A 14,059-nucleotide genomic window follows, 5' to 3' on the forward strand; every position below is an offset into this window, starting at 1 on the left:
TCAATAATATTGTAGTAGTTTTTTATGGGGACAGATGGTTACTAAACTTATCATGGTGATCACTTCACAACGTATGCAAGTGTCAAATAATTAGGTAGTACTGAAACTAACATAATATTGTACATCAACTATACTTCAATTAAAAAAAAAAGTCATTCCTAAGAGGATCAAAATCTCTGCCCTCATATCACATAAATAGAAAGCTAATGATATGAATGAGTCCTGACATAAAGGAAGGGTCCCTGGGAATTGACAATGATTCTTCTAATGATTCCAAGTTGATTGCATCTTGTTCTCTAACTAGTGCATATATACTCTGGAATTATAGAGAGCATTATTTTTTACTCCTTAGTATAATCTAAATAAGAGAGCCATTCTTGAGCCAAACTAGAGGCCACTGGAGCAATATATATTGTGCTTATTTCCAGCTCCTTACTCCTATTAATTTAAAACTAATGAAAAAGGCAACCTCCAAGTTGGGGGAAGGGTGAGAATAGTTATAAAAGGCCCTTCTGAAGAGTTGTTTCAAAGAGGGGCTTGGCAATTCTATCCTCTCACCTTAGCAATGATAGAGGTTGGGACTTATATTTGTCCAGGTAATCAACCCCAATTGACACAACAGGTAAGTTTGAGGAACTTAACACACGAAAAGTTTAAATTTGCATACGTGAAGTCCAGGGCAGGTCCAGTGGCCCATCCTGTCTCTCTGCCACATTGATCTTCCCAAGTCACCATGGCAAGAAAGGAGAGAGCTGAAGAATCTTGAGGGGTATATTAATGGGCCAGGCTTACAAATGACACATCACTTCTGTCCATATCTCAATGGCCAGAACCAAGTGCAACGGCAAGGGAGGCTGGGAAATGTGGAGGAGCAGAGAGATCAATTATCAATTACCCAATTCTCATGCCTAAGAATGAATAGTGTTATAACTCGTGTTTTCTCTCTCTCTCTCTCTCTCTCTCTCTGTCTTTCTCTCTGTCTCTTTCAAGTATCAAATAATGAGAATGCCATTTTACTTTGGATTTACACTTGGGAACTTTCATACCCGCTAAGTCCTTTCCTCCCACTAAGGGGAGGTAGGTGGTGGGATTCCTCAGGTATCACACAAACCACAGTCAGCCACTGTGTGCAATTGTTAGATGTTTTCTATATATCTGCATGCCTGGCTCTTCTGCTGCCCAGAAGTGTCCTTATGCCATTATCTTCCTAGCTGAGGAGTAATGTCACCAGCTCACCCGTGCTTCCGGCACAGCCTGCCCAACTTTGTTTCTCCATAGCTCCTAAAAGGCTGCCATTTCTTAAAGACATCTGTGCCACGCAATGAAACCCAGCTGCAGGGAGCTGTCTAGTTTTTTTTCCACAGCAATGGTGAAGAATGTGTCCCACTACAGCCTTGGCTTATTTTGATGGCTGTTCAATTTCAGTCCCCAAATGTGGGCAAGAATAAGGAATAAACTCGGCCCTCTTTCTTCCTCTCTTCTACGATGTGAGAGGAATAACACACTCTCTCAGAATCATAAGCTACACTCTGCTCTCCTCCCAGTCTTATAAGGCAACTCAGCTTCTCTCAGGATCCCAGTCTTTTTCATGTCCACTTATTATCGACCACTTCTTATAGGATTTGACAGCAAGTTTATCTCAAGTTTTGTGGGTATTTCCTAGGGAATTTGCTACAATGGCTACAAAACTTGTGTTTACTAAATTTATAGCATAGTCTAGGACTTTTACTTTGCTTAAAAGCATTAATTTCTGCCATATTAAGAGGAGGTTTTCCAGAAAAGTCTTGGTGATGTTCAAAATGTTCTTCATTTCCTTTATTTTAGAATCTTCTAGCTTGATGTGGGCTAATTACACGGGAGAGTATGACGGAAGAAGTGCAATTTGGAAACTTCTGTTTTATAAAGATCTCACCTTCAGGATTGACATTTAATACTTAGCTTACCTTCTTTATCTTGGAATTGGTCAACCATTTTCACTAGATGGTGAAACCCTTAAGGGTAAGAATCGTACCTTCTTTACCTTCATGGGACTCAACAGAACATAGCATTGTTCTGTGCAAATAAGGGAAATTAGGTTAAAATCATAGAAATAATTAGAAAAATAATTTCCCAACTATTAACCATCTTCATGCCTTTAGTATTCCATAAAAAGACTTAGTAGCATGTGTGTGTGACAGAAAAGTAATGTTTTTGACATTGAGATTAGAGGTCTTTTCTGTATTGTTTACTATTGTATCTCTATTACTCATACCACTGACTGGCACATATCAATAGTAAGCTCTCAAGGGTTAAATGAATAAATAAAAAGCAAAGGTCCATTATCGAATAAGAAACATTTTATTTTGGATGAAGAATATCTTAACCTTGTCACCTAACTATTTGCATTTCTTTGAGTCATGCTTCACATGGTATCTTGATCTATATTTACTTAAAAAAATAAAAATGATATATAAGTTTAAAGATTTGTATAATTACTCTAAATAGGTTTTTAGGAAAACTTGTAATTATTGATATATCGTCTTTCTACTCCTCTTTTGACACATACTTAAGGAGAAACTTCTAAATTTTTGTTTATTTCAAATCTAAAGACATCAAGCTGTAAAACAAAGGTACTGGGCTTAGTTACCCATTAACAGGAGTAAGAAATCACTCAGTCTTCCAAGAAAATAATTAAGCATCCTTTCACAAATTAAATCTTGTACCTGCAAATTATAATATGCAAATCAAATATCACACACTACTTTAATCATTTCACATATAAAAAAACTAGAGCACAGAAATTTCTGCAACTAACCCTGGCTTTGTTTCCAGGCTTACAAACTCATTTTTTGACTCTGTCTTGGCAATTCCATAGATGAGTCCTTTGGTCACCTCTTCTGCCTAACCCAGGACCTCTCACTGGACCCTGAATTTTCAGCAGCCCCTAATTGCTCTGGGCACGGCACAACTCAACACCCAGCCAGAGCCTTGCATGGGATAGGAACTCAGTAAATGGCTTTTACTTGAATTGAGCTGCTGTGATTACTAGATCATTAATGATTGTACAGAGGAACTTCTATTTTCCTTCCTTTCCTTTCTGTCCACACAGGGAAGAATCAAGAAAGGTTGTTCACTCCATCCAGATAAATATATACATGCAAGGATCACACATATTTAAAAAATATAAAATAAAATGAGAGGGGAGAACCAGTTCCCTTTTCATCGTTCAGAGATTTTAAGAAGTATAATGTTTCATATTATAATTAATAACAAAATTGATCCCAAGTGGAATTACAATGGTTTAGGTTTCAGGGAGACAAAATAGTTCTCAAATTATTTTTCTTCTGGCCCTGTCAATCAACCGGAGTCCAATTTATCATTCATAGTTAATTTTTAAAATCAGGATGATAAGCAAGTGTAGATCCAGAAGTTATCTTAAATTTCTCCCTCTCCCTAACCCTGTTATCTAATCAGTTCCCAGATCCTGTAAATCCTCCTCCTTAATATCTCTTAAGCCTTTCCCACTGCCACTGCTTTATCTCAGAACCTTATCGAATCTCAGTTGATTTCTAACTCTTCTCCCTGAATCCAGTTTCATTTCTGTCCATTTCAGCCACAAATCTACATCAAGAATGATTTCTCTAGACTCAGAATCAATCATGTCGTCTTTGGCTTAAAATTTCTCTGTGTCTCCAAGGAAACCATGCAATGAGTCCCCTGGTAAGACATTATGTCAAAGGAGGTTCCGTAAGCCCTGGATAGCGGTGCTGTCTGAGGCTCTGTGGACAGAAAGCAAACAGAGAAAAATGTTACGATGCATGAAAACTTTCAGTGCCCAAAGACAGGGATTACTTAAATAAATAGGGTACATCCTAAAGGTGGGATGCCATGCTACCACTAAAATTCATTATGAAAATTAATATTTAATAATCTATGGAAATATATTCTTAAGCTAGTCTTATGACGAAAAAAAAGCATGTTATTACTTCAAGGTATTTTCAAATTCAATTTATGAGCTTGATAGTACACAACTTGGTAATAGGTTATAGGTTTTAGGAAGAGGAAACTTTCTGAATTGAGCAACTAGGTCATTACAAGTGCCATTTTGCTGAGAAAGAAAAGAGAGGAGTAGCAAGCATCTAAGGGAAATGTTAAGTTCCATTACTGAATCCCTGACATTTCTTTTAAGACTTTGAAGTGGGTCACAGAGAGACTACAGCTACAATATCCCCCCTTTAGAGTAATTGTGTTATTCAAAGGGCGAAAGTCACCAGCACCTCTCAGCTATAGAAACATGGTAGAGTTCACACAGACTGGACCAGAATGTCTTGGTCCCAGTGAACTGTCTAAGTGAAACCGTCAATGTTTCAAGTCCCAACTCTGCCACTCTTTAGTTTCCTGACATGGGGCTACTTCACTAACCAGCCCTCACCTCATTGTCCTCATCTACCCAATGCAGATGATAATAGTACCTACTCAGAGAATTACTGTGGCAAAGCACACAGACCAGTGATTTTCAACGGGGGCGATTATATCCTCTGGGGTCGTTTGGCCTTATCTGTATACATTTTTGGTTGTTGCTACTGGAGTGGGACATTCTACTGGAATTTAGTGGGTAGAGGCCAAGGATGCTGTTAAACATGCTACAATGCACAAGACTGTCCCCTCCCCCAACTCCACCCAAAGTCAATAGTGCCTAGCTTTGACAGAACTTGTCATATAATAAACTCACACAGGATTAGCTATTATTATTATGTTCTTAGCTCATGTACCTCTGGATTTTCTTTTTATCTCTGCTGACATTAACAAAGCAGAATTCTTATAACGTGAATATTTTCTTTGAAACAGTTTCCATTTCTTGGTCAGCAAATAATTTCATTCTTCTTCCAACATATAAAGCACACTCACTGCCATCTCCCAGGAAGAAAACACAAAATTCCATCTTGTCACTGTGTGCAGCTCGATGTCCAGGATCTGTGGGTATCATGCAGTCGTCCCCATCAGTCCTACCTAGATGTGTCACTGGTCCCCTGGAGACTAAAGAAGCATGCCCACCACACACCCCAAGACTGAAACCTGACTCAGTGCTTCTCAAACTGTCTGTGAGGAAGAACTAACCTTGCTCCCTTGTTAATTTTTTCCCCTAATCCATTACAGACTGATACTTTAAAATTTTAACATAAATGAATTACTGGAAAAAATAAAATGAAAAAAAGACATGCAAAATACGTCTTGATCTTTTATTATTAGATTCAACAGTCATAAAATTACATTTCAGTAGATATAACTATAATAAATGTAGCAAAAAGAAATCAAAAAGCTTGCAAACTTATACCCACTGCTCATTGAAAGTATAAAAAATAGGAGATTAATGTATGTAATTACTATTATACTAAGTAAAACAGTGATTTCTATATTAAACATTTTTATACAAACTTTGAATAAACACTGTACATATCAACATACAAAGTTTTAAGTGTGAAAAATGAGCTTGTTTTTGGTTTGTTAATTCACATGATCTAGGTCAGATTGACAATAACATCTCTCAGGGGACAATGTGTATCTAAAGCGCTACTATGTTTTGTGTCATATTTTCAATATTTGTTTTCAAGTCTTCAAAATTAACCACTTCCAATAATTTATCCTGCAAAGTTATGGTAAAATTTAAATCCTTTTTTGATACAAGAAATGGACTTTCTATGTATTTTCCTTGGATGGAAAGCAGGAGTCAAAATGTTCTATCATGCAGGCTATTCTCAGCATGTGGGCTCCACATTCACTGAGGATAGAGGAGAAGAGAAAACACTTGTGTGAAGCAAGATTACAGTCCAGATTTGCAAAGCTGTACATAAGTTGCCCACATTCTGTTGGTGAGAATGAACCACATCAGCCCACCCAGATAAGCACTGTTAGACATTCTCAGTTATCCACTGTTACAAGCAATCTGATAAGAGAGAGATCCAGATACTCTCCCAAATCAAAATGAGAAGTCAGGAAAGGTTTCCTGCAGGAGGTCATATCTGAAGGAATTCATTGCTGGTTGTTATGGACTGAATGTTTGAGTCCCCCAGTAATTGACATGTTGCAGCCCTAACTCCCTGATTGTGATGGTTTGAGGAGATGGGGCCTTTGAGAGGTGATTAGGACTAGGTAAGGTCATGAGGGTGGAGCCCCTATGACAGGATTAGTGTCCTTCTAAGAAGAGGAAGAGAGACCAAAACCCTTCTTCTCTCCTCCTTGTGTACCCAGCAAGACGGCATCAGTCTGACAACCAGGAAGAAGGTCCTCACCGGGTACAGAATCAGCAGGCACGTTCATCTTGGCCTTCCAGCCTCCAGAACCGTGAGAAGTAAACGTCTGCCGTTTAAGCCACCTGGTCTATGGTATTTTGTTGCAGCAGCCAGAGCTGACGAAGGTACTGGTTGGGTGAAGGAAATGGGCAGAGGAATGTGTGGGGGTAGTGTGAGTAGCAAGTATCCCCTGTGGCCCTGGGCTCTGAGATTCCATTTCCATAGTCACAAATGTCCTCTAAGAATCAAATGAGAAAATGTATTTAAGAGTTCTTTGGGAGGGAATTCCCTGGCAGTCCAGTGGTTAGGACTTGGTGCTTTCACTGCAGGGGCCCAGGTTTGATCCCATCTTTGATCCCAATCTTTGGTTGGGGAATTAAGATTCCACATGCTGCGCAGTGTGGCAAAAAAAAAAAAAAAAGTGGAAAAAAGAAACAAAAAAATGGAACAAACAAACAAACACACAGAGTTCTCAGGGAGTAGAAGGCATGAAAATATGAGGATTATTAAGAGATCGGTATGACCTGTATCATCCCATATGCAATCGACGTTCTGACTCTCCCAGCACCACTAAGCAAACTGCATTTTTTTTTCTCCATGGGGATAAATGTGACTGGCAGCTGCAAAACCGGGTAACCAACAGCTTTATCCTAAAATAGAGTCCATTCCCATTGCACAATATTCACACATTCAGGTCAAATGTCATTAAGCCAGTGTCCTAATTGGGGGACGTAAATCTGCACAAAAGATTAAGGCCCTTGACTCTTATCTAAGATGTTTATGTAACTTTGCAGGTGCAGATCTTTCATCTGCCTCTGGTAAGCGGCCCATGGTTTATTGGGTTATTTGGCAGTTTTTTCCTCAAGGAGGTAAAAGCTGAACATTAACCATATGAAGATAAATCATGTGCCTGCCAACCCTTTTGAAACTCGGTGAACAGCTTTGATAAGTCTAAACTCTATCTGACATGTCTTGCTTTTACATTTTGCACTGAAGTTCCTACTGACTTTCTCTTCTTACACTGTTTCCAACTCTAGAAACCACGTTCTGTTAAGTGAATTTGTAAGAAGAGTGAGAAAACACTGACAGATAGATTTGAATTAGATAAAGGACTCCTCTAAATGCTTTTGCTGATAGAAAGAAAAGGTTATTTCACTCAAAATACAGAGTTTTCTGGAATTAATGAAATTTCTGTCACCACATTCAAATTATGTTTACCAAGAAGTGAATAACGGGTCTCAAAGCTCCTGAACAACTGACTTCTCAGTAATGTATAGACTCAATATTCAGTTTCTTACTTTCATGGTTTAATTGGGTCACCTTAAAAAAGCAAGTTCTGTATTTAACTACATAGAGATAGTAAAATCTTTTTACAGTTTAAGGTTTGGGTTTAGAACATTATTTTCCCAGTAATTCATTTTAGGCTTGACTTCTAAAAAGCTGTATTTGAAAGTTTAGATATTAGATACTTAGCAAATTCTACTTATGCTTCAAATTGTGTCCATGAACCGATATCAAATATATCTCCCCCCACAAAAAAATAGCCTTACAGGAAATTTGTGGCAAAGTTTGAACACAGTCCATAAATTGGATAGTAGGATTGTAGTAATGTTAAGTTCTCGGTTTTGGTAATTATATTGTGGTTACACAAGAAACCATCTTAACTAAGTGATCAAAGTTATTATCACCAGTAAATTGGACAACTAGTTATCATTTACCCCTTGACAGGGGTACACTGGGAAGGACACAGCCTCACTTCTGGGTGTTGATGCCATAAATGCACAGCCTGAATCTAACTATGAGGGAATAGCCAAACCCAAGATTAGGGATATTCAACAAAGTAACAGCCTTGTACTCTTCTAAAATGCCAAGGTCATGAAAGACAGAAGACTTGAGAAACTACTTCAGCTTAAAAGAGACTAAAGAGACATGAGAATTAAATGCAATGTGTGACCTAGATTGGATCCTGGACCAACCCCTCCCCCCATCCCTGACTCTTTCGCTATAAAGGAAATTTGTAGCAAAACAAAACAAAACAAAACAAAACAAATATAGCTTCCCAAGAGAAAATTCTGCAAAGGATGGTGTTCACGTTATTGTATTTCCTACTGTAAACATAAGAATCTTAATTCTAACATACATAATCCACCAAGACCAGGAATATTCATATTAATAACACCATATAGTTGCCTGAACTTAGAACTTTATGAAGATGAATGAAGGAACTTGTAGAATATGACCAAACTCAGATTTTGTGAAAATCATAATCAGTTTCTTAAATACAGTTTCTAGGCGTGCTGACATTTTGAAATATTAATGATTTTTTTTTTTTATGGAGAAGACTCTTTTCATTATTTTCTGTGCCACAATTTTATAACTTAATAACAACATTTTCTGACTTTCTTCTCTAATTCTCTTGTTAATATGTGTCCTTTTTTTCCTTTTCTACTAGATCTTTATTTTTATTTATTTTTTATATCTTTATTGGAGAATAATTGCTTTACAATGGTGTGTTAGTTTCTACTGTATAACAAAGTGAATCAGCTATACATATACATATATCCTCATATCCCCTCCCTCTTGTGTCTCCTTCCCACCCTCCCTATCCCATCCCTGTAAGTGGTCTCAAAGCACCGAGCTGATCTCCCTGTGCTATGTGGCTGCTTCCCACTAGCTATGTAGTTTACATTTGGTAGTGCATATATGTCAGTGCCCCTCTAATGAATGTATTGTTGATTGCTTATATTCCCTCTACTTCTCTGCCCCCCTTACATCCAGATAGGCATTTTGCACCTTTGTCTCCCAGAAGTGGAGCTGCCGCAGGAAGCAGGGCTATCAGATAGGATGTTTCTGCTTTTAAAATTTCCAAACTCAGAGAAAATCAGTAGACTTGAGAGAATGTCTGTTGAAGAAAAGCACATCTTCTGCTCTATGCTCTCCCCTCCTTCCCTTCTATAAACTAGGAAAAATCTTCCTAATCTTTGGAGATAGAAGAGATGCAGAGGGACAGCAATGAGAAGCTTGTGGGTCTCCAAGGAGGGGCATGGACTTTGCCTTTCCCTCTACCTCCCAGCTATGGGGAGCAGAGAGAGTTCACATGGCCATTCCCAGAGGGATATAAGGAGGCAGCAAGACCCCCAGGTAATAACCGCTGTAGGTGCATTCAAGCAGATGGGGTCCTAGACAAACACAGGGTGTCCACAGTCTAGGGTGGAACATGAACAGCTGAAAAATTCCCAAGGATGGGCAGTGGAGGCAGCTTCGGGTGATGTCCAATGTGGTAGCATGCAAAGAATGACCCTGAAATAGCAAGGAGAAGGACAGAGTTGAGGGACTTTGCGGTGAGCTTGAGGGGTGAGTCAGTAGGACCCTTAGATGGACCTTTAAGGACAGGACGGGCAATAGAGCAGAGGAGACTATGACAACCAAATTAATGGAAAACCAGTTCCTTTCCCCCAGCCTAGTGAAGAACATAACACAGTCCCCTCAGTATGTAGACATACACTTATGGAAAAAGGGATAGAAGTGGTGAGATAAACTTCAGTTGTCTGAGATTAAATTTCCACTATGTGATGGAATGAGAGCTCCAAACAGAATTAAGTTCATTTTTAAAAAAGTAATGGAAGTTGTATTAAAGAGCACTTGAGTTTGTGAACTGAAATTCATACCTTGCTACTTAAGAGTATATTTTGAGTCTTCTGAAATCAGTCTATAGTTCCTCTTCATGATGGAGCATAACATAACTTTTATTAGGGCTAAAGAGATCGTGTTGGTTGAGTATGGACCCTACTCAAAGTGCCCTGGGGTGTTCACGTCATCCATGAGATGGTATGGGGTGGCCATATCTAGCTTTGAGCCTCTGTTACTAAATCTTAGTAAACATATTCCAACATGTATACGCAAAGTATACCATTTAAGGACTGAACCTTTGCCAATATATTCAATACAAGGCTTCGATTTCATCCAAAATTCTATGCAAGATCATAGCTCTGGCTGTGTTTCCTCACTGCATTTCTCTCTAATCTCAGGATTCTGTGTCTGCCAGCAGCTTCATTCAGTCTCTTGTGGGAACCAGTGCTTTCTCTCTCTCTGGCAGCTGTGTTCTCTCTGTAGGACCATCAGTCTTCTGCAGGCTGTGCGGAGAGGATGGGTTTTTAAACTCTTTTGGCAGAAAAAGGCACTTCCTGCTCTAAGAGAAAGATGAACGTGAACCCCACACTGTGCAGAGACGTAGACACCATGACACTTCCTGCACAACAGAGCTCACCTCCCACCGCCGGTCACACTCGCTCAGAGCTTAACTGCCTCCACCCTCCTTGACCTGGACCACATGAGCTACATCAACTTCTCAGCTGATGTCACATCCATTCGAGCAAAGGTTATTTCCAAATACTTGGATACTCGGCTTTATAGCATTAAAAGTTCAGATTAGTACCTGCATTTCCCACTGTCGTCTGCATATGTACTAATATAAGACACCCTTAGTCTTTGAAATATGAAGTGAGAGAGTGACATGGACATATATCCACTACCAAATGTAAACTAGATAGCTAGTGGGAAGCAGCTGCATAGCACAGGGAGGTCAGCTCGGTGCTTTGTGACCACCTAGAGCGGTGGGATAGGGAGGGTGGGAGGGAGATGCAAGAGGAAGGAGATATAGGGATATATGTATATGTATAGCTGATACAATTTGTTATAAAGGAGAAACTAACATACCATTGTAAAGCAATTATACTCCAATAAAGATGTTAAAAAAAAAACTGCCATCAAATCTCTAGTGAAGATCATTTCCTGTAGCTACATTATAGAAAAAGGTGTTAAGTTATAGTTACTGATTATTAGAATGCAAAGACACCTATATTCCTAATTCCCATCTGTGACTTGCCTTTTTATTTATTTTAAAAAAATTTTATTGGAGTTTAGGTGCTTTACAATGTTGTGTTAGTTTCTACTGTACAGCAAAGTGAATCAGTTATACGTATACATATATCCCCTCTTTTTTGGATTTCCTTCCCACTTAGGTCACCACAGGGCATTGAGTAGAGTTCCCTGAGCTATATCGTAGGTTCTCATTAGTTATCTCATTAGTTATCTATTTTATACATAGTATCAATAGTGTATATATGTCAATCCCAATCTCCCAATTCATCCCACCACCCTTTCCCCCCTGGTATCTGTGTCTCTATTTCTGCTTTGTAAATAAGATCGTCTATACCAATTTTTTCAGATTCCACATATATGCGTTAATATACAATATTTGTTTTTCTCTTTCTCACTTACTTCACTCTGTATGACAGTCTCTAGGTCCATCCATGTCTCTACAAATGACCCAATTTGGTTCCTTTTTATGGCTGAGTAATATTCCATTGTATATATGTACCACATCTTCTTTATCCAGTTCTCTGTTGATGGACATTTAGGTTGTTTCCATGTCCTGGCTATGTGATTTGATTTTAAGTCAATACAAATTATGGAGGCAGTTTGGAATCTGGCTCCTGTTGTCTCCATATACAGAAAACAGCCCATGGAAGATCTTTGACATGATTTGAATAATCAAAGCAACAACTTGTGACTCTGAAAAGAGTCCTAGGGAGAAATAAGGACCTCTAAGTTTCATGCCAGAGCTGCCCATGTGGACTTTCCTTTCTCCTGCCTTCTTGCACACCTACAGGGATTTGGGAGTTATCATTAGGTAGTTTCATTTCTTTGGAGACTTTATCCAATCCCTCCCAAAGCCAGGAGCTTGAGGGGAGCATGTAGACCCCACTCTCAGATCACTAGTGCTCTTATTCAGAGAGCATGCAGTCTGGAGAGGGGAGAGCCCTACATAGGAGGGATTCCTTTAACCAGTGGATATGATGCAAGTCTCAGATGGTAAGAACGTCTCACACTGCTGTATAGCAGACGCCCCCAGCTGCTCGCTCTCTGTCATTCCTTAGTGAGAGCCCATGGTGATCTAGGAGGACTGGGAAGACAGATTCACAACACTAAATGGAAGGTGAGAGAAGAGCACAGACAGCTGGTTTCCACTGAAGGTCATTCCTTCATTTAGACTCAGTTGGTTTCTGAGGCTCCCAACTTAAAACAGAAGGTGATACAGATGTAAGTAAAGCTAGATTTAGAGGCTGCCAGGCAGGGGGTTGCTGGAACCATAAACCTAAAAAAAATGTATTCAGATAGAGGAAACAATATCTACTAAACCCTTCTCAGAGAACATGAGATTAAAAGGAAACATTCCTAGTCTCTACTGTAAATCTGGTTCACTTCAGAGAGTCACACAACCTAGGGACCAGGGATGAATTGGTCTGAACTATAGAAAAGAAATGAAGTGCAGCTACAGTTTTCTCCCTTGGAGGGTTTGGCCTCTATTCCAAATAAACATTAACAATTATTGCTTTTTGTTCTGTTTAAAAGGCACCAATTTATTAACCAACCAGATTCAGCATGCCCGGGGCACCCACGTGCCCATCCCTGCCATGACCTCACAAGTTATCTTTAAATTGTTGACACTTTGTTCATCATGAGTTGTCTTTTTTGTGTTTATTTTGATTTTTTTAAAAAATATTACATCAAAATATTATTTTGATTACTGACTTTTCTGGTACCCTTTTAAAGTTTTTTGCCTGTATTAGTTTCCTAGGGCTGCTGTAATAAATGACCACAAACTGGGCAGCTTAAAACGATATTCTCTCACAGTTCTGGGGGCCAGAAGTCTGAAATTATGGTGTCACCAGGGCCATGCTTCCTCTGAAGCCCCTAGGAGAGAATGCTTCCTTGCCTCCTCCAGTTTCTGGTGGCTCTAGATGTGCCTTGGCTTGTGGCTGCATCACTACAACCTCTGTTTCTGTCTCCACAAGGCCTTTTCCCCCCGTGTCTCTGTGTGTCAAATTGCCCTCTGCCTTTCTCTAGTAAGGACACCTGTCATTGGATTTAGGGTGGGATTTCATCTGGAGATTCTTAATTACATTTGCAAAGACATTTTATCCAAATAAGATCACGTTCACATGTTCTGGGGGTAGGACTTGGACATATATTCGGGGGCCGTTATCCAACCCTCTAGGGCACCCAAAGCCAGTGCCTTATTTGCCTCACCCTGGTCTCAGCCCAGCCACAGAGATGTGTGTCCCTCACACATCCTCTATCCCATCAATAGAGGTCATAGCTGGTTCTTTCAGGTAGTGTGGAATGAGTGGGTTGAACGATCAAACAGTGATCAGCACACAGAGAAAGAGTAGAGACTTTAGTGTGGTCCACCCCATCTGCACAGAAAGAGTATGGCAAGGAAGAGAGAAATGACTTTTTTTTACGTTGAAGTCTTTCATAGGGAGCTTGAAAGTTGTACAGAAGTCACCAAACTTCTGTCATTACAATAATATACCTTTTGGGGCTTGTTTCACATAATTTTATTCGTCCCTTGCCTTATATTCTTTCAATATTTACTTCATATATATATTTCATATATATATATATATATATATATATATATATATATATATGTAAATGATTGATTTTTAAAAAAAAAAGCCACAGCCGCCTGGCTGTTGTAAACTGAAATTCTTAGAGCATGATCTTCTTCCTATGATCGTGGGAAAGAGCAAGCTACTTTAAAAACACACATGCGCACACACTTCTTGAAGCCATATGGAGATTTTATTCATGCAAATAGAAGCCTGGTTTTCTCCTCATTTCCCACAAGGCACTCATTACTGTCAGTAGGACCTATTAGCGGGACCCTCTCTGACTAAAAGTCATAACTTGCTTTGGCTTTTGAATATATACATTCCTCATTA

This window comes from Balaenoptera physalus (assembly GCF_965194825.1).
Source record: "Balaenoptera physalus genome assembly, chromosome: 3".
NCBI classification, from domain to species: Eukaryota; Metazoa; Chordata; class Mammalia; order Artiodactyla; family Balaenopteridae; genus Balaenoptera; species Balaenoptera physalus.